Source organism: Papaver somniferum, unplaced genomic scaffold, assembly GCF_003573695.1.
Source record: "Papaver somniferum cultivar HN1 unplaced genomic scaffold, ASM357369v1 unplaced-scaffold_119, whole genome shotgun sequence".
NCBI classification, from domain to species: Eukaryota; Viridiplantae; Streptophyta; class Magnoliopsida; order Ranunculales; family Papaveraceae; genus Papaver; species Papaver somniferum.
Genome location: NW_020620936.1, coordinates 5117870 through 5142977, shown reverse-complemented (window position 1 = coordinate 5142977; position 25108 = coordinate 5117870). Strand labels below are relative to the sequence as shown.

Here is a 25108-nt window from a genome sequence, read left to right as displayed (position 1 = left end):
AACGAATCCCTACAAACCAAAGAGAAAGTACCACTTAATCAGAGAAAAAACCTAATTAACATCCAAAGAAGATTAAAAGAGAAACCCCCAAAATTATGTAGACGTCTCCATCTCGCGGAAGAATCAGAGAAAGTACCACTTAATCTTCTTCATCCATTGCTAAACCGTCCGCGGGTATTTGTTTTCTCGGCGTGAAAGAGAGAGTTTATCTTATGTTTTTTTTTCTGTTGTGTATCTCCCGTTTTTTCGTTTTTTTTTTTGCAACCGAAAGAGTTTTTTGGTGTTACATTCACGTAATTACAAAAAAAGTGGAATGGAGAATTTTCAAGGGGACGGGGACACTCACCCAGAGATGGGTATTCTCACATCGCGACGCATGGCCTCGCATGGGTTAGGAGTTTAAAGGGTTTGATTAATATTTTCTTTTTCATCCAACATACAGCAGTAGAAAATGAAAAACAGAGAAAGGCCCCACCTCCTCTTATATCAAACAGCTGCGCCTGCTATCCGTGTTATTATTCTATAGTTTTGGCCTATCATCGTAGAAATCCTATCGTTTGAGTCAAACCATATATCCATACAAGGTTTTAGTCTACAAAAATTGACGGACAGAGTCAAGTCGGTCAACCCTGGTTGGAAGTGAGTTGTGTTGAAATGACTTAAACCCCCTTTACGTGGTTAACCTAACCATAGCTGATATGGGTGAAGTGAAAGGAGAAGAAAAATTCCATACCCGTTAATCAGAACCCTAATGCAACTGTTTTCTTCCTCTTTGTTCTTGATCTCCCTTTGTTCTACCATGTTCTCCCTCGATTATCTTTTCTTCTCCGATGGGTGAAAAACTAGCAGAAAGTATCGAGCGTGATGGACGGGAATCCGAATCCAGCTGACCTAAAATCAAAATTCCGCTTGCTATTAGCGTGTATAAGATTTACTGTTGATCAAGCTACGTGTTTCGTGGTTAAAACTTAATTTTTTTAAATGAGGTTTGTGTTAAGTTCTGAATTATCTAATGAAATATGTTCACAATTTAATTTCTAGTTATTTTCTGATTTTAAATGTGTTTATGGTTCGACCCTAATTTGATAATGTTCTTGAAACCCAATCCTAATAACAACCCTAATTTTGATTGAATTGAATCAATTCTGGTTAGGTACTGAGGTCAAACTGCTAACAATGTTAAACCTCAAAATTGGATGCAAACTTCTGGTTTGTTTGACTTTTTTAAATTTAGACCCTTTGTTGATTTTCGAGTGATGGTTAGTGGGTATTTATTTGTTATTTAAGTGTAGATGAGGAAAAACGATTTGCTGGTTTTTACGGAAATGAAGAGACAAGCGTGCGGACGAGACTCCTCAACCGAGCAAACTGCTTAACCTCACACAGATGCACTGCAAAGGGAGTCTTTAGATTCGAGAGATCAATTTGTATGACTCAGGCCTAAACCAAGTCAATGGCCGTTCCAGAGTCAATTCAGTCACAAAGAGGGAGATGGGTTGATCTATAGGAGGGAAGCTGGGAATTGTGTGGGATCAATGATGATCAAGGATTGTGGATGTGTTGAAGGTTTCTGCAAGTTTTCTGTGAGCTGTTGAGTTCAAAGTAAGTTCTGGTCGATTTATGGAATTTTTGAGAGTGATTGCTCGAAAAATTGTTGTTTTCAATCATGGATTCAGAGACTTATTTATATTGTCAGAATAGTGAACACCTTGATCCCTGTAAGTGTGACGGTTTCTTGAGTGAAAGAGTGGGGAAGTGGGAAATCGTGGTGAAACCAGTTCCAGTCGTGCGGAGACGTGGTTAACCGTCCATCCACTACTTTGCTAACTCTTTTTTTTTTGCTAGGTCAAAATGGTTTATTAAAGCAAAAAAAACGTAATTACAAGAATTACAAAATGGGAGGTTCTAGACCTCCCCACCCCCATAAACCAAAGGGAAAAAACTCTAAAAACTCATAAAATAAGCTCCTAAACATTAAAAAATTAGCACAAAGAAGAGAAATAGGAAATTAAAAACGTTTTCGTCTTCCAACTCTAAAATTCTTCTTCTTGGGAATGAGATCATCAATTATTTGAGTTAAATCATAGGGCTCCTTGTATTCATCTTCATAATCATCATAGCCATAATCCTCATCATTTTCCTCTAAAGCATAATTTCCACCTGGAACAAGCTTAATAGGAGATTGAGCTTTCTTCTTAGTTGACATTCTATCCATTTTCTCATTTTTTTCCTTGAAATAATCTTGTCTAAAGGCTGGATCTCTAATGAATTTAGCACGCACTTCATCAATCTGAATAGTACTTGCTTCCTCTAATTCCTCCCTAGACAAAATGTTACCCATATCAAAAACATTTTCCTCCAACCCTGCTTGAATATCCTTGTTATGCTCACGGCTTGGACTGCCCTCATTATACTTTGAATTCATAGCCATGATCTTGGAAGCTTGCTTGGCCACTTTTCTAACTTGCTTCCTGGCTAGAATATCTGCATCAACTTCACCCCAATCTTTCGAACCCATACTATTGTCCGAGTCACTAGAATCATCTTGTTCCTCCTCCACCAAAACCTCACTAGAATCATTAGCAAGGCCTAACTCAGATTCTGGGGCACCATACTTGTTATTCACCACAAGTTCAGTTTGAAAAGCTCATACACAAAAGGAGTTTCAAAAGATTTAAATTTAAAAGATGTACCTTTATTAGGGGAGTTCCTTCATATCTTCGTGAGGTCTCTCCCCTGAGCAACTCCTTTTGGCCCCATTGGTTTGTTCTGCTGAATTGGTGCGGTGAGACCTCTGCGGATATGCCCTCGGGTTTTCCCGTTGAATTTCTTCAAGTCGAGCGTGCTTTTCGATAATTATTCGAAGATCTCCCTCTGTCTTAGGCACGCTCCCATGAATTTCAACAAATAGGGGACTCATTCGGTCTAAGCCCCATTTGTAGCAATTGATGCTTACCACTTGGTCCACGCTCCCTATGGCTTGGCAGATCTTGTGCCATCTGTTAGTGTACTCCCTTGTGGTTTCCTTGTAGCCAATCGCTAGTGAAAAGAGCTTATCCATTCAGGTGTTAACAGTCTTGTTGTACATGTATGTTCTTAAGAATTTCTCTGCGAGTTGGTCGTATGAGTGGATGGAGTTTGGTGGCAGATTATCGAACCATGATAACGCCGATCCTTTCAGGATTGACAGGAAGTATCTGCAGAGTACGGCGTCGTTCTGACTCCATCTAGCTAAGACACGGTTGTAGTACCGAATATGTGCAGCAGGGTCGTTGGATCCATCATAGCATTCGAACGTTGGGACAGGGCATTTCAGTGGAATAGGGGTGTTGGCCAAGCGATGAGTTAAGGGCGTGGAATTAGCTTCTCTCATGACCTCTTCTAACCTCCCCCCGCCTTGTTTATTTTTTAATTGCCTGATCTCGGCCATCATCTCATCTCGTAGTTCCTCCATTGCGCGTTGGTGCCCTAAATTCTTCGGCTCGTTACCGTCTGACTCCCCATCGTCATAATCCGGGTCGGATACGCTACTTCCCCTTGTCGCGTCTTCACTAGCCGCTATGACGACTCTACGGTCTCGGTTTGGCTCTGGTGCTTTGGAGCTTGCTTCATCAAGTTGTTGGCTGGTCTTCGTGCTTAGAGCAATCCGCTCCTTTAAATCTTGATTTTCTCTGGCCAACAGGGCTACGGCATCTGCGTAAACCTGCTGGCTCTTCCTCAGTTCCTGAAGCTCAGCCATCAGGCGGTGTGATTGGTTGGACCCCTGATTGGGAGTCCCAGCGCGTGCTACAGCCATGGTGCCGCCCTCCTCCATGGTCTGCACTAAAGGTGGTAGGGGTTCAGCTTCGGTTGCTGGCATTTCCAAATTGGGGTGAGTGCCCCTCTGCGGTGCCAGAGCCGCCGGTATGGTTTGATTTTGATCATTTGTGGGTGTCATTCCAAAAGTTAGAAGGTGCACGGGTTGGAATGTTCTGGATTCATCCACCCTTTCTCTTGGTTGATTAAGTTGACTCATGGCGCAAGTATTGCTAGCCTCCGCAGCCTTCGGGACTACTGCAGCCGCACCGTACTTTGTCGCTGCCGTTCTGAGAGCCGCCGCTGCAACTGAATTAGCGTTCATAGGTGAAGTGATTTCCGCAGTATCTTGCCTTTGATTGGTCATTTTAGCTTTATCTCCTTTCTGCTTGCTTCGGGTGATGACCGGGGTTGTCCTGGGTGTTTCTTTTGACAAAGCTTTGGATTTTCCTGCTTCCTGCGTCTTTTCCATCACGTGCCCTTTTGTTGATAATGAAAACTCGCCGAAAACTCGCCTTCTCTACTCACAATACGTTCTTTCTGCATTAGGCATTTCAAACAACAAAAACGGGAATATCCGCGTGAAGCGGGTTAGTCGGCGAAATACATTCTTCCAGGAGAGAATTATTACACGCAAGTTATACGCAAGTTATACGCAAGGTGGAGAGAATTATTACACGCAAGTTATAATATACGGGTTAAAGTTTTATTAAAGGAGATCCTTAGTATAAAAACTACGAAAAAACTCCCCAAAGAGACGGGTTCGCACGAGATCTAAAGAAAATCGTAACTCCGCGGATTAGAACAATAACTCTTATCGAAGATAAAAGGTGGGTTTTTGAATGTAATACAGTTAACAAACGATCTATACGGTCCGAGCTGATAAATCAGAGCAATCATATGCCAATTTAAAATGAAATCACAGGACAAGATAAATCTTTTACCGGGACGAAGTCCCTGTTTCTAGCGCCAAATTGTGAACACACAAACCACGAAGGGGTCCAAATGTTCACAACCAATCATTATCTAATGAGATTGTGATGATGATATCCTGGTGTTGATTCATTGGCTCAAAAACCTTCGGGTTTATCATGGCCTCATCTAACAACTCCATGCGAGGCGTTTGCGCATGGGATATAAGTACAAGTAAGGAAAACAAAACGTATAAGTAAACATCCATGGATCTAAACAAATGTAAAGTGCTGAAATGTAAATAAGACCAAGGTTTACGTGGTTCAGCACTAAAGCCTACGTCCACGGGGTTTGTTGTTTTACTATGTTCTTCACGGTTACACGAATAGTCGAATGAATTTTGGGTTTACATGTTTCTCTCTTCTAAATGATTTACTTACACTTGCAATCTCTCTCTCTCCTTCCCTTCCTGACTTTTCCCCTCCCCTTTCCTCTTGGTGGAGATGGGGTATTTATAAGGTTAGAATGTGGGACCCATCTCTGAAGACCGTTGGAACCTTATCTTCTTGTGTCCTTGCGTCCATCACGCGGAGGTCTGCGTTTGCCCCTTGATCCCGCAGAGGCATCCTCGCTCGTTCCACAGGTTGGTCGACACGTACACTGCTCAGAGTGTTTAATGCGGGTAGTTGAGGGGTCTGCTCGTGTCAGACAAGTGTCTTCTGCCCCTGTCAGTCCGTGTCAGCTAACTTTCTCTCCACCGTTGATCTTAGCTTCTCTTTTGGGGATGAGATAAAGTAACTCCTCGGGGTTTATTTGGTGTTTCGTGACGCATCATGTTTTGATGTTTTGGCCTGCATGCTTTCCACGTATCTTTTTATATACACGTGTCTGATAGTGAGATATATGTGTACACAATTTGCCCCTTTTCTTCGGGATTGAATGACTAATGGGTGCCTTGAAGAAAAACTATCGTCGCATATTCTTCTCACTCCTAATAACTTCTCCTAGATACTTGGGCACGTCTTTTATTCGTGCATTAACTGCTTATGTAACGGGCACGTTTCCCATTCCTCCCTTAATTTCCTTCTCTTTCTTTCGGGTATTTTAAGGATAGAAAGAAAATTTAATTTCATTCTTCCTAAACGCTCTCTCAGTTTTCATTCTTTTTTCAGCCCTTAAATTCTCTGTCTGTCTTCATTGAACCTGTGACCTTAAATTCTCTGTCAGTCTTCATTGAACCTGTGATCTTAAATTCTCTGTCAGTCTTCATTGAACCTGTGATCTTAAATTCTCTCCACCTTAGCATTAATCACGCCCGCTTCCCCTGTTTGTTTCTTCTACTGCTGTTTTTGCCGGTAAGTTTTTCTTTTCTTTATTTCCACTGTTTCACACTGTGTTGATTTGTAAATTCTCTGCTACTGTTGTTCCTTGTTTGTGATGAAGAACTTCTTCTGATGCTTGCATACTAGTTTGCCCCTGTTCTTCATCTTAAATTAAGGAAGCCACTATTTCGAGGGTATGAATTTTATGAAATTTTGAGCATGTATACTAATTTTAGGGTTTCTGCGTTATCGTGTGTGTATTGCTATGGATGTGGTTTTTTGATCTTTGGTAATGTTTTTGATTTTGTGTAACTTGTTCTTGATTTTAATCTTTTCGCAGCCATGTCTGACCGTCCGCGGTTTACTTATCAGACTCCTGATTCTGGGCTATCGAGATCTCCTCCGCGTCGAGAGTCTCAAGATGATGTTCGTCGGGGTCGAGTTTCTTCTGGAGCGAAGGCCTCGTCCTCTAGGGAAGAGATTCCTCCGACAATTCCGTGTGGTTCCCGAAGAGTCTTCGATCGCGCAGCGGCTCGTCCTCGTGATGATACTAGGAGTACGCAGGCTCCGCCTCGCGCTGTTGCTTTTGACATTCCTCCTCTACGTTCGTTAGTGCCCAAGCATCATCTGCGGTCTCCTCCGACTTTTAAAGGGAAGAATACGAAGGGTGTAGCTCCTATGGCTGAATCTTCAAAGAATCCCCCTGTGAAGAGAAAAGCTTCTGAAGCGTTCATTAGTTCATCCGGCCCCGCCGAGGAGGATGAGGCTGCCCCCTTGATACGCAGTGTCTCGGTTAGTAGGAAAAAAGTAACCTTCAAGCATATTGATCTCGAAATATTCAAGGAAAAGCATGAGCTTCAAGCCTTCGGGGTTCGTTTCTATGCCCCTGAGGATGATATTACTTATGAGCTTATCTCAAAGTACGAGTTCGATGAATTTCATTTGTTAACGACGGTTGGAGCATTCGAAGCTGGTCTTATGCTGCCGTTGTACAAATCAGGTGATTCCTTCTACTATGACGTGCTCGCTAGTCGTGAAGGCTCTTCCACCAATACTCACAGCCGTTCTGTATCCCAACTATCGGGGAATTATCTCCGCTCCATGAAGGAATGCTATCTGCGGAGTAAGGGGGAAACGTCGATGACTTGCTACGTCCCCAATCCCATGGAGAAGGAATGGTATACTCCTGAGAATTTTAATAACTCCTCCGGTGATTACGTCAATAGTAGGAATCGCAAGCCGTGGAGTGTCAGCCTTCGGAATCTCCCTGCTCCTCGGGGCGAGATTCGTCTGTTAAATGAGGTCAGCGATGCCAAGCTGAAGTATGTTCCTGGCACGGAGGGGTCTAGTCGTCGGAAACTCTTCCCCGCGCGAGAGAGGATCAAGCGCGATCATGACTACGAGTGGCACGCCACCGTTATCGAGATAGTTGGTCCGTGGGCTTACGGTTGGATTCCTGGTCCCCGCGGTTGGCGGCCTACCAAGAGTAGTAAGCCACACGAGTCTCCTCCTGCTCGCTATGGAGATTTCTGTCCCTGGCGTCTGAACTTTGCGGGTATGAATTTTCCTTATGCCCTTGACGTCGTAGAGGGAGACGAGGAGGAAGGTTCTGGTGCTATACTTCCACCGAAAAATACCTCAGCTGCTCAGGTACGCGGATTCTAGCTGCGCTTCTCTTTTAGAAATTCATCAGTCGGGAAAAATAATTCTTTTTGTGGTGTTGGTTTCAGGTGTTGAAGAAGAAAAAGATTAGGCCGAAGCAGTCTTCTACTATTGTGATGGGCGAGGCTGAAGCCCAAGAAGAAGTTACTAGTCCAGTGAACGAAGAGTTTGCTGAGGATGAGATTACAGATGGGGAGGAACGTACTGGTACCTCCCCTATCAATGTCGAAGAAGAGGTCTTCGCTGGTCATGTTGGTGATGAAGGAAGGAACAAAGCCGTGGTGGCTGATGACGTTGTTATCGGGGATGTTTCCGTCCCTGCTAGTGATGCCGCGGATACCCTTCCCGCTTCTCAAGAATTTTCTTTTGATCGGATGTACTCCACGGGGGAGTTCTTTGACGAAGCCCTCGATTTTCCCGAGGACTTCTCTTTACTTTCCCCCAATGATGATTGGGATGTTCTTGGTGGTGATGGTAATGGAGACGCTACTGTAGAAGATGGTGGTGCGGAGGAGCATGCTGCGCATGTAGGCGCGGAGGAGCATGCCAACATTTGTGCTGAGGGGGTCGTGTCAGAGAAGGGGAAATCGGTCATTGATGCGCCTGCTGATAATCTTCCCCAGTCGCTGACGTCTGAGGGTGAGGACGCCATCATGGATTGGTTCAAGGAAAAGAATCTTCTATTTGTCTCTCATCCCGCCCCTGTTGTTGCTGGGGAAATGGAATCAACCGCGTATACCCGTCGCATGATGGAGATGTCTTCTAAGGCGCGGGTGTCTGAAGCCTGGGGAAAAAGGTTGAGTGTTCCCGAAGCTACCCTTGTGCCGGAGCCTCCTACTTCCGTTGCCGATATGATGTCCATCGCCGACGGGTATCAATATGGCTTTCCGCAGCAGCGTGTGTTGGAGGTAAATTTTCGTACATACTTTTTCGTGACGATCAAATGCTTCGGTGAAATAATGTTTTGTCATCTTGATGTGTAGATGATTAGGAGTGAGCATTGTAACCACGTGCTGTATCAATTCTTCAAAGCGAAATCTCTGAAGCTCGAGGCTAAGCTTCGTCACAGAGAAAAGGAATTATCTGCGGCTGAGGTGGAAATAGAAGGACTGAAGAAAAGCCTTAAGGAGAAAGAAAAGCTGGGTGAAGCAGAGGCCGGTCTTCGTTCAGAGCTTGTTGTTGTGCGCGCTGAGTTAGAGCAGACTCGCAGCCAAGTTTCAACTTTCACAGGTTTGGTTCTTTTCCCTCGCAGTATGTCGTCATTCTTCTATTTCTTAGTTGTTCTGTCTGAGTCTCCCCACCCTATCTCCAGTGGGTGGCGTCCCCGAGCTGATATGGCTTCGAAACGAAAGAGCTCGGCAAAAATCTCGTATTAGAGATCTGGTTGAGAAAATTAAGAATGAAGCCAAGAAATGGGATGCTCGGGCTGAGGTATGGCGCGCGCGGCATGTTCAGATGGTCGACATGCAAAATCTGTACAACCATGATCGTGCTTTATTTAATGGCACACTGATGTGGACACGTGATAATCTGCGGGAAGCCCGTGAGCGTACTTCCTTGTTGGAATCTAGGATTCAGCTGCTGGAAGAAGAATTACAGACGGCTCGATCCATTCCTCTTTCAGGGGTCCAGGATAATATGCTCTGTCTTGCCAGAGAAAGAGATGATGCTCGTGCCGAAGTCTACGCTCTCAGCAATGCTCTTGCCGCGTCCCGTGCCGACGTAGCTCGTCATGCCGAGTCTGAGAGGAATCTTGAAGTGTGCATGTACAGACTTAGCAAAGGGGTCTCAGAGATAAATAAAGATGTCGACCACCTTCGTCATATGGACTCGATGAAGCAGGTAGAATTAGATGCCTGTCAATTTACTCTCACTAACCTTCAACTAGACTATAAGAAATTATCCGCGGAATATGATCATCTTGATGAAGCGCGAGATGCGGTTGTTAATGAGTATGAAGAGGCTTCGGCTTGTGTCGAAGGTATAATCCCATTTCATCGAGTGTGACCATGTTTTTTTCTACGCTAACTCCCTGGTGTTGTCTTTTTCAGAGCTCGAGGGACGCCTTCGCGTCACAAATGAAAAACTTGAAAAGGGTCAATCTTCCTTAGCGCAGCAGGAAGAACAGACCAATCACTTCAAGAATTTAGCAGCAACCCGCGAGGAGGCCGTTGGTGATGCTTCTAGAGAATTGAATCGGCTATCTTCGTTATTATCCCAAGCCCAACAGCGGACAACAGTTATTAAGCACAAGGCTCGTTGTCAATTGGCTGAGGAGACGAACAAGATGCTGGAGAGGATAGAACTTGGCCTAAAGAACGAGCATGGTCTCGTGAAGAACTATCCTCGTCGTCCCGTTCCTTCTGCCTTGCACAGCTCCTCGGGCCCCTCTTCTGGTGGGAGCGTCCCTTCAAGTCTTCGGAATAATCCTGCCGATGGGGCAGCCATCTAGGTAGAGACCGCAGCATTCTGTAGGGTCCGCGGCATCATTATCCTTCACTTTTTGTAATCATGTAACAAGGATATTTTTTGCTGATATCCTGTAAAAGGAATATTTTTTGATTGTGTATCCTTGAATTTGGCCTTTCACTTCTTGTAATCATCCTTTATGAAATGAATCCTCTTCTTGATATACCTGCAATGTTGGTTTGTTTTTATTTTAAGCATTTGTGAAAAAACAAAACAAAAGTTTTTAAGTGTTTGGGTGCGATACTGAAGGAAGGTACCTTCGTGATCGTCTTGAGACCTGTTACCCCGCTGGCGAACCCTGGGCCAGAGGATTCCCAGACGGTGGGGGCCGGGGCAACGTTCTAGGATATGGGATTAAAATATTTATACACCCATTCCGTCGACCCGTTGCCTTAAGATTGGTTGGGTATCTCTTTCTGCTGGGTGCCTTCCCCCTGGTCTTACACTTATGGACACTGATGGGGGAGCCCTGAGAGATTGTAGATTAACTACTTTCCCCGATATTGTCGATAGATTCTGCTGACTTGATAATTTGAAAGCTTGTTTGATTGATAAGTTGAGGCCTGCAATTCCTCTTCCAGAGATAGAAACATGTGGAACGGTCAGGCTCCCTTCTTCTTCTGGTACACTCCAAGCAGATTCAAATCTGCGTTGCTCCTATGGGAAGTATGGTTTGAGCCACTTAGCATTCCAAGGATGCCGGAGGACCTCGCCTTTTAGATTACGAAGGTAGTAGGAACCGTTACCCGCAACGTCGTGTATTATAAAAGGTCCTCCCCACGTAGGTGCTAACTTTCCCCATTTCTTTTCTTGCTGATACTGTGGGATTGTTCTCAACACATACTGCCCCTCTACAAAATTCCGCAGCTTTACCTTTTTGTTGTACTCCCTTGCTAGTCTTCGTTGGTAATTTTCCATCTTTTGTAAAGCTACTTCCCTTCTTCCTTCCAAGTCATCCAACCTTTCTAACATCATATCTGTTGTGAGGTTTTTCTCCCAAGCCTCGGTCTTCGTGGTTGGCATGAGGATTTCCGTAGGTATGACTGCTTCAGCTCCATAAGTTAGAAGAAACGGGGATTCCCCGGTGGTGGATCTTCATGTTGTCCTGTATGCCCATAACACATTGTGCAGTTGTTCGCACCATCTTCCCTTATGCTCGTCTAATTGTTTTTTGAGTATAAGGGCGAGGGTCTTGTTGGTAGCTTCCGCTTGTCCGTTGCTTTGAGGGTATATGGGGGTGGACTTGTTCTTTCTTATTTTGAAAGTATCGAAGAGCATGTCAATATTTTTCCCTTGTAATTGCTTGCCGTTATCGGATACAATTTCAGCGGGTATACCAAATCTGCAAATGATGTTCTGGAATATGAAAGTAAACACATCCGCGTCTCTGATCCTGGCCAAGGCCTTAGCCTCCACCCATTTACTGAAGTAGTCCGTGGCTACTATTAAAAATCGTCTTTTCCCTGATCCCTCGATGAAAGGCCCGACGATGTCTACGCCCCATTTTGCAAATGGCCACGGGCTATCGACGGAGTTTAACATTGTCGCCGGCGCGTGGATCTTTTTTGCGAATCGCTGACATTCTTCACATCGTCGGGACATCCTCGCGGCATCCTGTATCATTGTCGGCCAGTAATATCCTTGCGTTTTTGCTTTGTCAGCTAGTGATCTCATGCCGCTATGATTCCCCGCGTCACCATAATGGATATCATTTAGAATTCGATGCCCCTCTTTCCGGGACAAGCAACACAGTAATAGTCCAAGGAAGGATTTCTTATACAGGACCCCATCCCGAAGATCATATCTTCCTACTTTGGAGAGTATCTTCCTAGCTTGTTTCTGGTCCGCAGGTAAGCTTCCTTTTTCAAGAAAGGCATGTATTGTCATTCTCCAGTCATCTTCGTTGCTGAAGTCTTCGTCTTGATTTGCTCTTGACAGGATATCCTCTTCGTCAAAGTCATTATGGATGTCTCTCCTACTTGATCTTCGATATTTTCTTCCACCGTATCTTGATGGGTAGCGAAGGAGAATTGAGATGCAATCGAAGGCTCGTATATCCTTGCTATTTTAATAGTTTCGACATTTTTATCCCTCAGCATGGATGATATATATGCTAGGGCATCCGCGTGCCTGAGGTCCCTTCTGCATAAGTGCCGGAACTTAATGTTCGGGATTTGTGATGCCAATGTTTGGACCAAGGCCATGTAAGCTGAGAGGGTGTCATCGTACACATTATACTCGAGCCCTATTTGCCGTATGACAAGCTGTGAATCACTTGTCAGCCTTACATCAGTTACCCCCATCTCTATTATTATATGGAGGGCGTGTACGACAGCCTCGTATTCAACAGTGTTGTTGGTATGCTCCTTGAATTTCAATCTAAGTGCCTGTATAATCCTTTCTCCAGTTGGGGTGATAATGACAATACCTATTCCTGCGCCTTCCTTATTTTTAGATCCGTCGACGAAGACTTCCCATTGTCTTTGACTCGCAGGTTCGAGGATATCCATTGGATCCTTGTTTTCTTCCTCGGCTTCTGGTATTCCCTTAATCTCTTCGTCATTGTCAAGGGGGAGGTCTGCTAAGAAATCTGCCAGAACTTGGGACTTCTGAGAATGTTGAATTTCATGAATGATGTTGAATTGGTCCAGATGGGTGTTCCATTTGGCTATTCGGCCCACTTTTCCTGTGCTTTTGAGGACTGCTTCCAATGGTGCTTTGCATGGTACCCTGACGAGGTGAGTTAGGAAGTAGGTCCTCAGTTTTTGGGTAGCCCATACCAGTGCGAGGATGAGTTGTTCAATCTTAGTATAATTTATTTCCGCAGAGTTGAGGGTCTTGTTGACGTAATAGATAGGCTGTTCTATCTTTGTATTGGTTTTGACTAATATCGCGCTGACTGCGTCCTCTGTTGCTGCTATGTACAGTGCCAAAACCTCGTCAGGGTCTGGCTTCTGCAGGATCGGGATTGAGGCTAGATGTTCTTTGATTTTTTGGAATGCTTCCTCGCATTCAGCGGTCCATTCGAACCTGCTCCCTTTTTTGAGAATATTGAAGAAATGTTTGCATTTGTCCGAAGACCGTGCAATAAATCTGCCCAACGCTGCTATAGACCCATTGAGCTTCTGTACTTCCTTTAGATTCTTTGGGGACGGCATCTCTACTATGGCTTGAATCTTTGCTGGGTCTACCTCGATGCCCCTTTTTGTTACCAGATACCCGAGGAACTTCCCCGAGGTGACACCGAAAGTACATTTCTCCGGATTCACTTTCATGTGATGCTGTCTCATTGCTTCGAAGATATTCCTCAGGTCCTTGTGGTGATCTTTACGCAGCTTGCTTTTGACGAGCATGTCGTCAACGTAGACTTCTAGGGTTCCTCCAATCCATGGCTTGAAGATAGCATCGACCATCCTTTGGTATGTTTCCCCTGCGTTTCGAAGGCCGAAAGGCATTCTGGTATAGCAATAAAGGCCATGTGGGGTGTAGAACGCTGTGTGTGGCTGATCTTCTTCTGCCAGGGCTACTTGGTTGTAGCCAGAATGTCCGTCCATGAATGATAGTTCTTCGTATCCTTCTACTGCCTCTACCAGCTGGTCTATGCTCGGTAGGGGATAGCTGTCCTTTGGGCATGCCTTGTTGAGATTAGTAAAGTCGATGCATATTCTAACCCCTCCATTTTTCTTAGGAACAATGACCATGTTGGAGATCCAGGTAGGATACTTGACTTCCTTGATAAATCCTGCGTCTAGTAGCTTCCGAAGTTCTGTTTCTACTGCCTCATGATACTATGGAGCCACTTTTCGTACTTTCTGCCTGAACGGGGGCGTGCCCGGTTTGATGCGTAGTTCATGTTGGATTACTTTTGGGTCAATCCCCGGCATATCTCCTAGCTTCCAGGCGAACACATCCGCATATTCCTTAAGTAATTTGGTTAAGGAATGTTCTCTTCCTTCGTCCATTATGGTCCCGATTTTGATCATCTTCGGGTTTTCTTCCGTTCCTATGTTGATTTCCTTTACGGGTTCTACTGGTGTGAACACAGGCTTCGGGTTTCCGAGGACTGGGACGTTCTTTAATTGCTATTTAGCGTGTTTCTGTTCTTCGCTGGTTGTTGAGGTACTTGTTTCTGTGCTTAGGACATTACCATCTTTCGTCAAGCCCTTTCCTGTAGTTTCCTTAAGGAACAGGTTTATGGCCTTCTCTTTCGCGGTTTCTTGATTTTTTGTTCTTCGGATTTTTCGCTGCTCTTCTTGCTCGTTGTTGATATGATCCTGAGTAGCCTGGCACTCTCGCGTACTGATCCGATCTCCCTTGATTTCCATTACTCCCTCAGGTGTTGGAAATCTGAGATATTGGTGGTATGTTGCCGCAACTCCTTTGAGCTTATGTATCCATTTTCTTCCAATAATAGCGTTGTAGGGGGAAGGGGTGTCCACCACACTAAATCGGGTTTCCAGTTTCATGGGACCTGCGTCAACCTGCAACACGATGTCTCCCAAGGGCTTCGTGGCTGCTCCATTGAATCCGTAGATGGTGTGATAAGAGGTCATTAACTGTTCATCATGGAGCTTCATCCGTTTGAATGCATCGTAGAATAGGACGTTTACAGAGCTTCCCCCGTCTATGAGGATCTTTTTGAGGTTACATCCAGCTACTGGTAGTGTTAGGACCAAGGGATCGTTATGGTCTTCCATATCTTCTTCGATATCCTCGGCATCGAAGATGATAGGAGATTCCATCCATTCTTCGTGTTCGTCCACCTTCCCCCTGGTCTTACACTTATGGACACTGATGGGGGAGCCCTGAGAGATTGTAGATTAACTACTTTCCCCGATATTGTCGATTGATTCTGCTGACTTGATAATTTGAAAGCTTGTTTGATTGATAAGTTGAGGCATGCAATTCCTCTTCCAGAGATAGAAACATGTGGAACGGTCAGGCTCCCTTCTTCTTCTGGTACACTCCAAGCAGATTCAAATCTGCGTTGCTCCTATGGGAAGTATGGTTTGAGCCACTTAGCATTCCAAGGATGCCGGAGGACCTCTCCTTTTAGATTACGAAGGTAGTAGGAACCGTTACCCGCAACGTCGTGTATTATAAAAGGTCCTACCCACGTAGGTGCTAACTTTCCCCATTTCTTTTCTTGCTGATACCGTGGGATTGTTCTCAACACATACTGCCCCTCTACAAAATTCTGCAGCTTTACCTTTTTGTTGTACTCCCTTGCTAGTCTTCGTTGATAATTTTCCATCTTTTGTAAAGCTACTTCCCTTCTTCCTTCCAAGTCATCCAACCTTTCTAACATCATATCTGTTGTGAGGTTTTTCTCTCAAGCCTCGGTCTTCGTGGTTGGCATGAGGATTTCCGTAGGTATGACTGCTTCAGCTCCATAAGTTAGAAGAGACGGGGATTCCCCGGTGGCGGATATTCGTGTTGTCCTGTATGACCATAACACATTGTGCAGTTGTTCGCACCATCTTCCCTTATGCTCGTCTAATTGTTTTTTGAGTATAAGGGCGAGGGTCTTGTTGGTAGCTTCCGCTTGTCCGTTGCTTTGAGGGTATATGGGGGTGGACTTGTTCTTTCTTATTTTGAAAGTATCGAAGAGCATGTCAATATTTTTCCCTTGTAATTGCTTGCCGTTATCGGATACAATTTCAGCGGGTATACCAAATCTGCAAATGATGTTCTGGAATATGAAAGTAAACACATCCGCGTCTCTGATCCTGGCCAAGGCCTTAGCCTCCACCCATTTACTGAAGTAGTCCGTGGATACTATTAAAAATCGTCTTTTCCCTGATCCCTCGATGAAAGGCCCGACGATGTCTACGCCCCATTTTGCAAATGGCCACGGGCTATCGACGGAGTTTAACATTGTCGCCGGCGCGTGGATCTTTTTTGCGAATCGCTGACATTCTTCACATCGTTGGGACATCCTCGCGGCATCCTGTATCATTGTCGGCCAGTAATATCCTTGCGTTTTTGCTTTGTCAGCTAGTGATCTCATGCCGCTATGATTCCCCGCGTCACCATAATGGATATCATTTAGAATTCGATGCCCCTCTTTCCGGGACAAGCAACGCAGTAATGGTCCAAGGAAGGATTTCTTATACAGGACCCCATCCCGAAGATCATATCTTCCTACTTTGGAGAGTATCTTCCTAGCTTGTTTCTGGTCCGCAGGTAAGCTTCCTTTTTCAAGAAAGGCATGTATTGTCATTCTCCAGTCATCTTCGTTGCTGAAGTCTTCGTCTTGATTTGCTCTTGACAGGATATCCTCTTCGTCAAAGTCATTATGGATGTCTTCTCCTACCTGATCTTCGATATTTTCTTCCACCGTATCTTGATGAGTAGCGAAGGAGAATTGAGATGCAATCGAAGGCTCGTATATCCTTGCTATTTTAATAGTTTCGACATTTTTATCCCTCAGCATGGATGATATATATGCTAGGGCATCCGCGTGCCTGAGGTCCCTTCTGCATAAGTGCCGGAACTTAATGTTCGGGATTTGTGATGCCAATGTTTGGACCAAGGCCATGTAAGCTGAGAGGGTGTCATCGTACACATTATACTCGAGCCCTATTTTCCGTATGACAAGCTGTGAATCACTTGTCAGCCTTACATCAGTTACCCCCATCTCTATTATTATACGGAGGGCGTGTACGACAGCCTCGTATTCAACAGTGTTGTTGGTATGCTCCTTGAATTCCAATCTAAGTGCCTATATAATCCTTTTCTCCAGTTGGGGTGATAATGACAATACCTATTCCTGCGCCTTCCTTATTTTTAGATCCGTCGACGAAGACTTCCCATTGTCTTTGACTCGCAGGTTCGAGGATATCCATTGGATCCTTGTTTTCTTCCTCGGCTTCTGGTATTCCCTTAATCTCTTCGTCATTGTCAAGGGGGAGGTCTGCTAAGAAATCTGCCAGAACTTGGGACTTCTGAGAATGTTGAATTTCATGAATGATGTTGAATTGGTCCATATGGGTGTTCCATTTGGCTATTCGGCCCACTTTTCCCGTGCTTTTGAGGACTGCTTCCAATGGTGCTTTGCATGGTACCCTGACGAGGTGAGTTAGGAAGTAGGTCCTCAGTTTTTGGGTAGCCCATACCAGTGCGAGGATGAGTTGTTCAATCTTAGTATAATTTCTTTCCGCAGAGTTGAGGGTCTTGCTGACGTAATAGATAGGCTGTTCTATCTTTGTATTGGTTTTGACTAATACCGCGCTGACTGCGTCCTCTGTTGCTGCTATGTACAGTGCCAAAACCTCGTCAGGGTCTGGCTTCTGCAGGATCGGGATTGAGGCTAGATGTTCTTTGATTTTTTGGAATGCTTCCTCGCATTCAGCGGTCCATTCGAACCTGCTCCCTTTTTTGAGAATATTGAACAAATGTTTGCATTTGTACGAAGACCATGCAATAAATCTGCCCAACGCTGCTATAGACCCATTGAGCTTCTGTACTTCCTTTAGATTCTTTGGGGACGACATCTCTACTATGGCTTGAATCTTTGCTGGGTCTACCTCGATGCCCCTTTTTGTTACCAGATACCCGAGGAACTTCCCCGAGGTGACACCGAAAGTACATTTCTCCGGATTCACTTTCATGTGATGTTGTCTCATTGCTTCGAAGATATTCCTCAGGTCCTTGTGGTGATCTTTACGCAGCTTGCTTTTGACGAGCATGTCGTCAACGTAGACTTCTAGGGTTCCTCCAATCCATGGCTTGAAGATAGCATCGACCATCCTTTGGTATGTTGCCCCTGCGTTTCGAAGGCCGAAAGGCATTCTGGTATAGCAATAAAGGCCATGTGGGGTGTAGAACGCTGTGTGTGGCTGATCTTCTTCTGCCAGGGCTACTTGGTTGTAGCCAGAATGTCCGTCCATGAATGATAGTTCTTCGTATCCTTCTACTGCCTCTACCAGCTGGTCTATGCTCGGTAGGGGATAGCTGTCCTTTGGGCATGCCTTGTTGAGATTAGTAAAGTCGATGCATATTCTAACCCCTCCATTTTTCTTAGGAACAATGACCATGTTGGAGATCCAGGTAGGATACTTGACTTCCTTGATAAATCCTGCGTCTAGTAGCTTCCGAAGTTCTGTTTCTACTGCCTCATGATACTCTGGAGCCACTTTTCGTATTTTCTGCCTGAACGGGGGCGTGCCCGGTTTGATGCGTAGTTCATGTTGGATTACTTTTGGGTCAATCCCCGGCATATCTCCTAGCTTCCAGGCGAACACATCCGCATATTCCTTAAGTAATTTGGTTAAGGAATGTTCTCTTCCTTCGTCCATTATGGTCCCGATTTTGATCATCTTCGGGTTTTCTTCCGTTCCTATGTTGATTTCCTTTACGGGTTCTACTGGTGTGAACACAGGCTTCGGGTTTCCGAGGACTGGGACGTTCTTTAATTGCTATTTAGCGTGTTTCTGTTCTTCGCTGGTTGTTGAGGTACTTGTTTCTGTGCTTAGGACATTACCATCTTTCGTCAAGCCCTTTCCTGTAGTTTCCTTAAGGAACAGGTCTATGGCCTTCTCTTTCGCGGTTTCTTGATTTTTTGTCCTTCGGATTTTTCGCTGCTCTTCTTGCTCGTTGTTGATATGATCCCGAGTAGCCTGGCACTCTCGCGTACTGATCCGATCTCCCTTGATTTCCATTACTCCCTCAGGTGTTGGAAATCTTAGATATTGGTGGTATGTTGCCGCAACTCCTTTGAGCTTATGTATCCATTTTCGTCCAATAATAGCGTTGTAGGGGGAAGGGGTGTCCACCACACTAAATCAGGTTTCCAGTTTTATGGGACCTGCGTCAACCAGCAACACGATGTCTCCCAAGGGCTTCGTGGCTGCTCCATTGAATCCGTAGATGGTGTGATAAGAGGTCATTAACTGTTCATCATGGAGCTTCATCCGTTTGAATGCATCGTAGAATAGGACGTTTACAGAGCTTCCCCCGTCTATGAGGATCTTTTTGAGGTTACATCCAGATACTGGTAGTGTTAGGACCAAGGGATCGTTATGGTCTTCCATATCTTCTTCGATATCCTCGGCATCGAAGATGATAGGAGATTCCATCCATTCTTCGTGTTCGTCCACCACTATCCCATCGACCTTATATAATTCGCAGCGGTCTTCGAATTGCTTCCGTAACCTCTTTCCAATCTGCGCTGTAAGTGAGGGTCCTGTGGCTTCAGAATACGAGATGGTGTTGATTGTTCGGTTTCCTTCCGGAAGTTGGACTGGTTTGGTTCGCTTGGATCTGTCCTCGGTAACATCCTTTTGTACGTAATGTTTGAGCTCTCCCGCATCAATTAATTTTTGGATCATTATTTTAAGGTTCTTGCACTTTTCGGTCTGGTGTCCGTTGAAACAGTGATATTCACAGTAATCTTTAGACTTCTCGGATCTCGGGGGCTGCTTTCCCTTAGACCATGGCCACTCTAAGTTTACCCTCCCTTTGATCTCTCGTAGGATACGAGCATAGCTAGTGTTGAGTTTCTTGTAAACTTGATCTTCGAATTTCCGGTCACCTGTTCTTCGTTCATCCCTTCGTTCCTTCCTATCTTCGTGAGGTCTCTCCCCTGAGCAACTCCTTTTGGCCCCATTGGTTTGTTCTGCTGAATTGGTGCGGTGAGACCTCTGCGGATATGCCCTCGGGTTTTCCCGTTGAATTTCTTCAAGTCGAGCGTGCTTTTCGATAATTATTCAAAGATCTCCATCTGTCTTAGGCACGCTCCCATGAATTTCAACAAATTAGGGGACTCATTCGGTCTAAGCCCCATTTGTAGCAATTGATGCTTACCACTTGGTCCACGCTCCCTATGGCTTGGCAGATCTTGTGCCATCTGTTAGTGTACTCCCTTGTGGTTTCCTTGTAGCCAATCGCTAGTGAAAAGAGCTTATCCATTCAGGTGTTAACAGTCTTGTTGTACATGTATGTTCTTAAGAATTTCTCTGCGAGTTGGTCGTATGAGTGGATGGAGTTTGGTGGCAGATTATCGAACCATGATAACGCCGATCCTTTCAGGATTGACGGGAAGTATCTGCAGAGTACGGCGTCGTTCTGACTCCATCTAGCTAAGACACGGTTGTAGTACCGAATATGTGCAGCAGGGTCGTTGGATCCATCATAGCATTCGAACGTTGGGACAGGGCATTTCAGTGGAATAGGGGTGTTGGCCAAGCGATGAGTTAAGGGCGTGGAATTAGCTTCTCTCATGACCTCTTCTAACCTCCCCCCGCCTTGTTTATTTTTTAATTGCCTGATCTCGGCCATCATCTCATCTCGTAGTTCCTCCATTGCGCGTTGGTGCCCTAAATTCTTCGGCTCGTTACCGTCTGACTCCCCATCGTCATAATCCGGGTCGGATACGCTACTTCCCCTTGTCGCGTCTTCATTAGCCGCTATGACGACTCTACGGTCTCGGTTTGGCTCTGGTGCTTTGGAGCTTGCTTCATCAAGTTGTTGGCTGGTCTTCGTGCTTAGAGCAATCCGCTCCTTTAAATCTTGATTTTCTCTGGCCAACAGGGCTACGGCATCTGCGTAAACCTGCTGGCTCTTCCTCAGTTCCTGAAGCTCAGCCATCAGGCGGTGTGATTGGTTGGACCCCTGATTGGGAGTCCCAGCGCGTGCTACTACAGCCATGGTGCCGCCCTCCTCCATGGTCTGCACTAAAGGTGGTAGGGGTTCAGCTTCGGTTGCTGGCATTTCCAAATTGGGGTGAGTGCCCCTCTGCGGTGCCAGAGCCGCCGGTATGGTTTGATTTTGATCATTTGTGGGTGTCATTCCAAAAGTTAGAAGGTGCACGGGTTGGAATGTTCTGGATTCATCCACCCTTTCTCTTGGTTGATTAAGTTGACTCATGGCGCAAGTATTGCTAGCCTCCGCAGCCTTCGGGACTACTGCAGCCGCACCGTACTTTGTCGCTGCCGTTCTGAGAGCCGCCGCTGCAACTGAATTAGCGTTCATAGGTGAAGTGATTTCCGCAGTATCTTGCCTTTGATTGGTCATTTTAGCTTTATCTCCTTTCTGCTTGCTTCGGGTGATGACCGGGGTTGTCCTGGGTGTTTCTTTTGACAAAGCTTTGGATTTTCCTGCTTCCTGCGTCTTTTCCATCACGTGCCCTTTTGTTGATAATGAAAACTCGCCGAAAACTCGCCTTCTCTACTCACAATACGTTCTTTCTGCATAAGGCATTTCAAACAACAAAAACGGGAATATCCGCGTGAAGCGGGTTAGTCGGCGAAATACATTCTTCCAGGAGAGAATTATTACACGCAAGTTATACGCAAGTTATACGCAAGGTGGAGAGAATTATTACACGCAAGTTATAATATACGGGTTAAAGTTTTATTAAAGGAGATCCTTAGTATAAAAACTACGAAAAAACTCCCCAAAGAGACGGGTTCGCACGAGATCTAAAGAAAATCGTAAATCCGCGGATTAGAACAATAACTCTTATCGAAGATAAAAGGTGGGTTTTTGAATGTAATACAGTTAACAAACGATCTATACGGTCCGAGCTGATAAATCAGAGCAATCATATGCCAATTTAAAATGAAATCACAGGACAAGATAAATCTTTTACCGGGACGAAGTCCCTGTTTCTAGCGCCAAATTGTGAACACACAAACCACGAAGGGGTCCAAATGTTCACAACCAATCATTATCTAATGAGATTGTGATGATGATATCATGGTGTTGATTCATTGGCTCAAAAACCTTCGGGTTTATCATGGCCTCATCTAACAACTCCATGCGAGGCGTTTGCGCATGGGATATAAGTACAAGTAAGGAAAACAAAACGTATAGGTAAACATCCATGGAGCTAAACAAATGTAAAGTGCTGAAATGTAAATAAGACCAAGGTTTACGTGGTTCAGCACTAAAGCCTACGTCCACGGGGTTTGTTGTTTTACTATGTTCTTCACGGTTACACGAATAGTCGAATGACTTTTGGGTTTACATGTTTCTCTCTTCTAAATGATTTACTTACACTTGCAATCTCTCTCTCTCTCTCTCTCTCCTTCCCTTCCTGACTTTTCCCCTCCCCTTTCCTCTTGGTGGAGATGGGGTATTTATAAGGTTAGAATGTGGGACCCATCTCTGAAGACCGTTGGAACCTTATCTTCTTGTGTCCTTGCGTCCATCACGCGGAGGTCTGCGGTTGCCACTTGATCCCGTAGAGGCATCCTCGCTCGTTCCACAGGTTGGTCGACACGTACACTGCTCAGAGTGTTTAATGCGGGTAGTTGAGGGGTCTGCTCGTGTCAGACAAGTGTCTTCTGGCCATGTCAGTCCGTGTTAGCTAACTTTCTCTCCACCGTTGATCTTAGCTTCTCTTTTGGGGATGAGATAAAGTAACTCCTCGGGGTTTATTTGGTGTTTCGTGACGCATCATGTTTTGATGTTTTGGCCTGCATGCTTTCCACGTATCTTTTTATATACACGTGTCTGATAGTGAGATATATGTGTACACACCTCCTCCTCATCTCTGTGATTATGCTTTACTTCAATGGATGTAAACCCTAAATTAAATCTGTTTGCAATCCACGGTATCAAAAATCCAAGCTTTCCTTCAATCGAAGAATCCCTACAACACAAACACAAAACCCCTTCATCAAATCTTAAAAGAAAAAAAAAACAGTAAAAGAAATCAAAACACGAAAAACAGTAAAAGAAATCAAAACACGAAGATAATACTAAAACATAAAATAAGCAAAACAAATTGATTATACTGATAGAAGAAAAGAATAGATAATCTAAAAAAAAAAATCTACACCCTAAACTGAATTTGTTTGCAACCCGCTGTATCAAAAACCCAAGCTTTCCTTCAATGAACGAATCCCTACAAACCAAAGAGAAAGTACCACTTAATCAGAGAAAAAACCTAATTAACATCCAAAGAAGATTAAAAGAGAAACCCCCAAAATTATGTAGACGTCTCCATCTCGCGGAAGAATCAGAGAAAGTACCACTTAATCTTCTTCATCCATTGCTAAACCGTCCGCGGGTATTTGTTTTCTCGGCGTGAAAGAGAGAGTTTATCTTATGTTTTTTTTTCTGTTGTGTATCTCCCGTTTTTTCGTTTTTTTTTTTTGCAACCGAAAGAGTTTTTTGGTGTTACATTCACGTAATTAGAAAAAAAGTGGAATGGAGAATTTTCAAGGGGGCGGGGACACTCACCCAGAGATGGGTATTCTCACAGCGCGACGCATGGCCTCGCATGGGTTAGGAGTTTAAAGGGTTTGACTAATATTTTCTTTTTCATCCAACATACAGCAGTAGAAAATGAAAAACAGAGAAAGGCCCCACCTCCTCTTATATCAAACAGCTGCGCCTGCTATCCGTGTTATTATTCTATAGTTTTGGCCTATCATCGTAGAAATCCTATCGTTTGAGTCAAGCCATATATCCATACAAGGTTTTAGTTTACAAAAATTGACGGACAGAGTCAAGTCGGTCAACCCTGGTTGGAAGTGAGTTGTGTTGAAATGACTTAAACCCCCTTTACGTGGTTAACCTAACCATAGCTGATATGGGTGAAGTGAAAGGAGAAGAAAAATTCCATACCCGTTAATCAGAACCCTAATGCAACTGTTTTCTTCCTCTTTGTTCTTGATCTCCCTTTGTTCTACCATGTTCTCCCTCAATTATCTTTTCTTCTCCGGTGGGTGAAAAACTAGCAGAAAGTATCGAGCGTGATGGACGGGAATCCGAATCCAGCTGACCTAAAATCAAAATTCCGCTTGCTATTAGCGTGTATAAGATTTACTGTTGATCAAGCTACGTGTTTCGTGGTTAAAACTTAATTTTTTTAAATGAGGTTTGTGTTAAGTTCTGAATTATCTAATGAAATATGTTCACAATTTAATTTCTAGTTATTTTCTGATTTTAAATGTGTTTATGGTTCGACCCTAATTTGATAATGTTCTTGAAACCCAATCCTGATAACAACCCTAATTTCGATTGAATTGAATCAATTCTGGTTAGGTACTGAGGTCAAACTGCTAACAATGTTAAACCTCAAAATTGGATGCAAACTTCTGGTTTGTTTGACTTTTTTAAATTTAGACCCTTTGTTGATTTTCGAGTGATGGTTAGTGGGTATTTATTTGTTATTTAAGTGTAGATGAGGAAAAACGATTTGCTGGTTTTTACGGAAATGAAGAGACAAGCGTGCGAACGAGACTCCTCAACCGAGCAAACTGCTTAACCTCACACAGATGCACTGCAAAGGGAGTCCTTAGATTCGAGAGATCAATTTGTATGACTCAGGCCTAAACCAAGTCAATGGACGTTCCAGAGTGAATTCAGTCACAAAGAGGGAGATGGGTTGATCTATAGGAGGGAATCTGGGAATTGTGTGGGATCAATGATGATCAAGGATTGTGGATGTGTTGAAGGTTTCTGCAAGTTTTCTGTGAGCTGTTGAGTTCAAAGTAAGTTCTGGTCGATTTATGGAATTTTTGAGAGTGATTGCTCGAAAAATTGTTGTTTTCAATCATGGATTCAGAGACTTATTTATATTGTCAGAATAGTGAACACCTTGATCCCTGTAAGTGTGACGGTTTCTTGAGTGAAAGAGTGGGGAAGTGGGAAATCGTGGTGAAACCAGTTCCAGTCGTGCGGAGACGTGGTTAACCGTCCATCCACTACTTTGCTAACTCTTTTTTTTTTGCTAGGTCAAAATGGTTTATTAAAGCAAAAAAAACGTAATTACAAGAATTACAAAATGGGAGGTTCTAGACCTCCCCACCCCCATAAACCAAAGGGGAAAAACTCTAAAAACTCATAAAATAAGCTCCTAAACATTAAAAAATTAGCATAAAGAAGAGAAATAGGAAATTAAAAACGTTTTCGTCTTCCAACTCTAAAATTCTTCTTCTTGGGAATGAGATCATCAATTATTTGAGTTAAATCATAGGGCTCCTTGTATTCAT

The 25108-nt window shown here is 44.2% G+C and overlaps 1 long non-coding RNA gene across 2 annotated transcripts in view; it reads right to left on the bottom strand.

The window, feature by feature from the left end:
* LOC113330851 overlaps positions 1-23185 on the bottom strand; it is a 26182-nt gene extending 2997 nt beyond the window's left edge. The window contains exons 1-2 of one of the 2 annotated variants that reach the window (XR_003350533.1): positions 23141-23185; positions 22948-23013 (exon numbers count right to left, since the gene is read on the bottom strand). This is a non-coding gene — a long non-coding RNA (uncharacterized LOC113330851). Of the gene's footprint in view, positions 1-22947 lie in introns of both variants that reach the window. The other variant, XR_003350532.1, reaches the window with a different exon arrangement.
* Positions 23186-25108: the final 1923 nt, after the last annotated feature.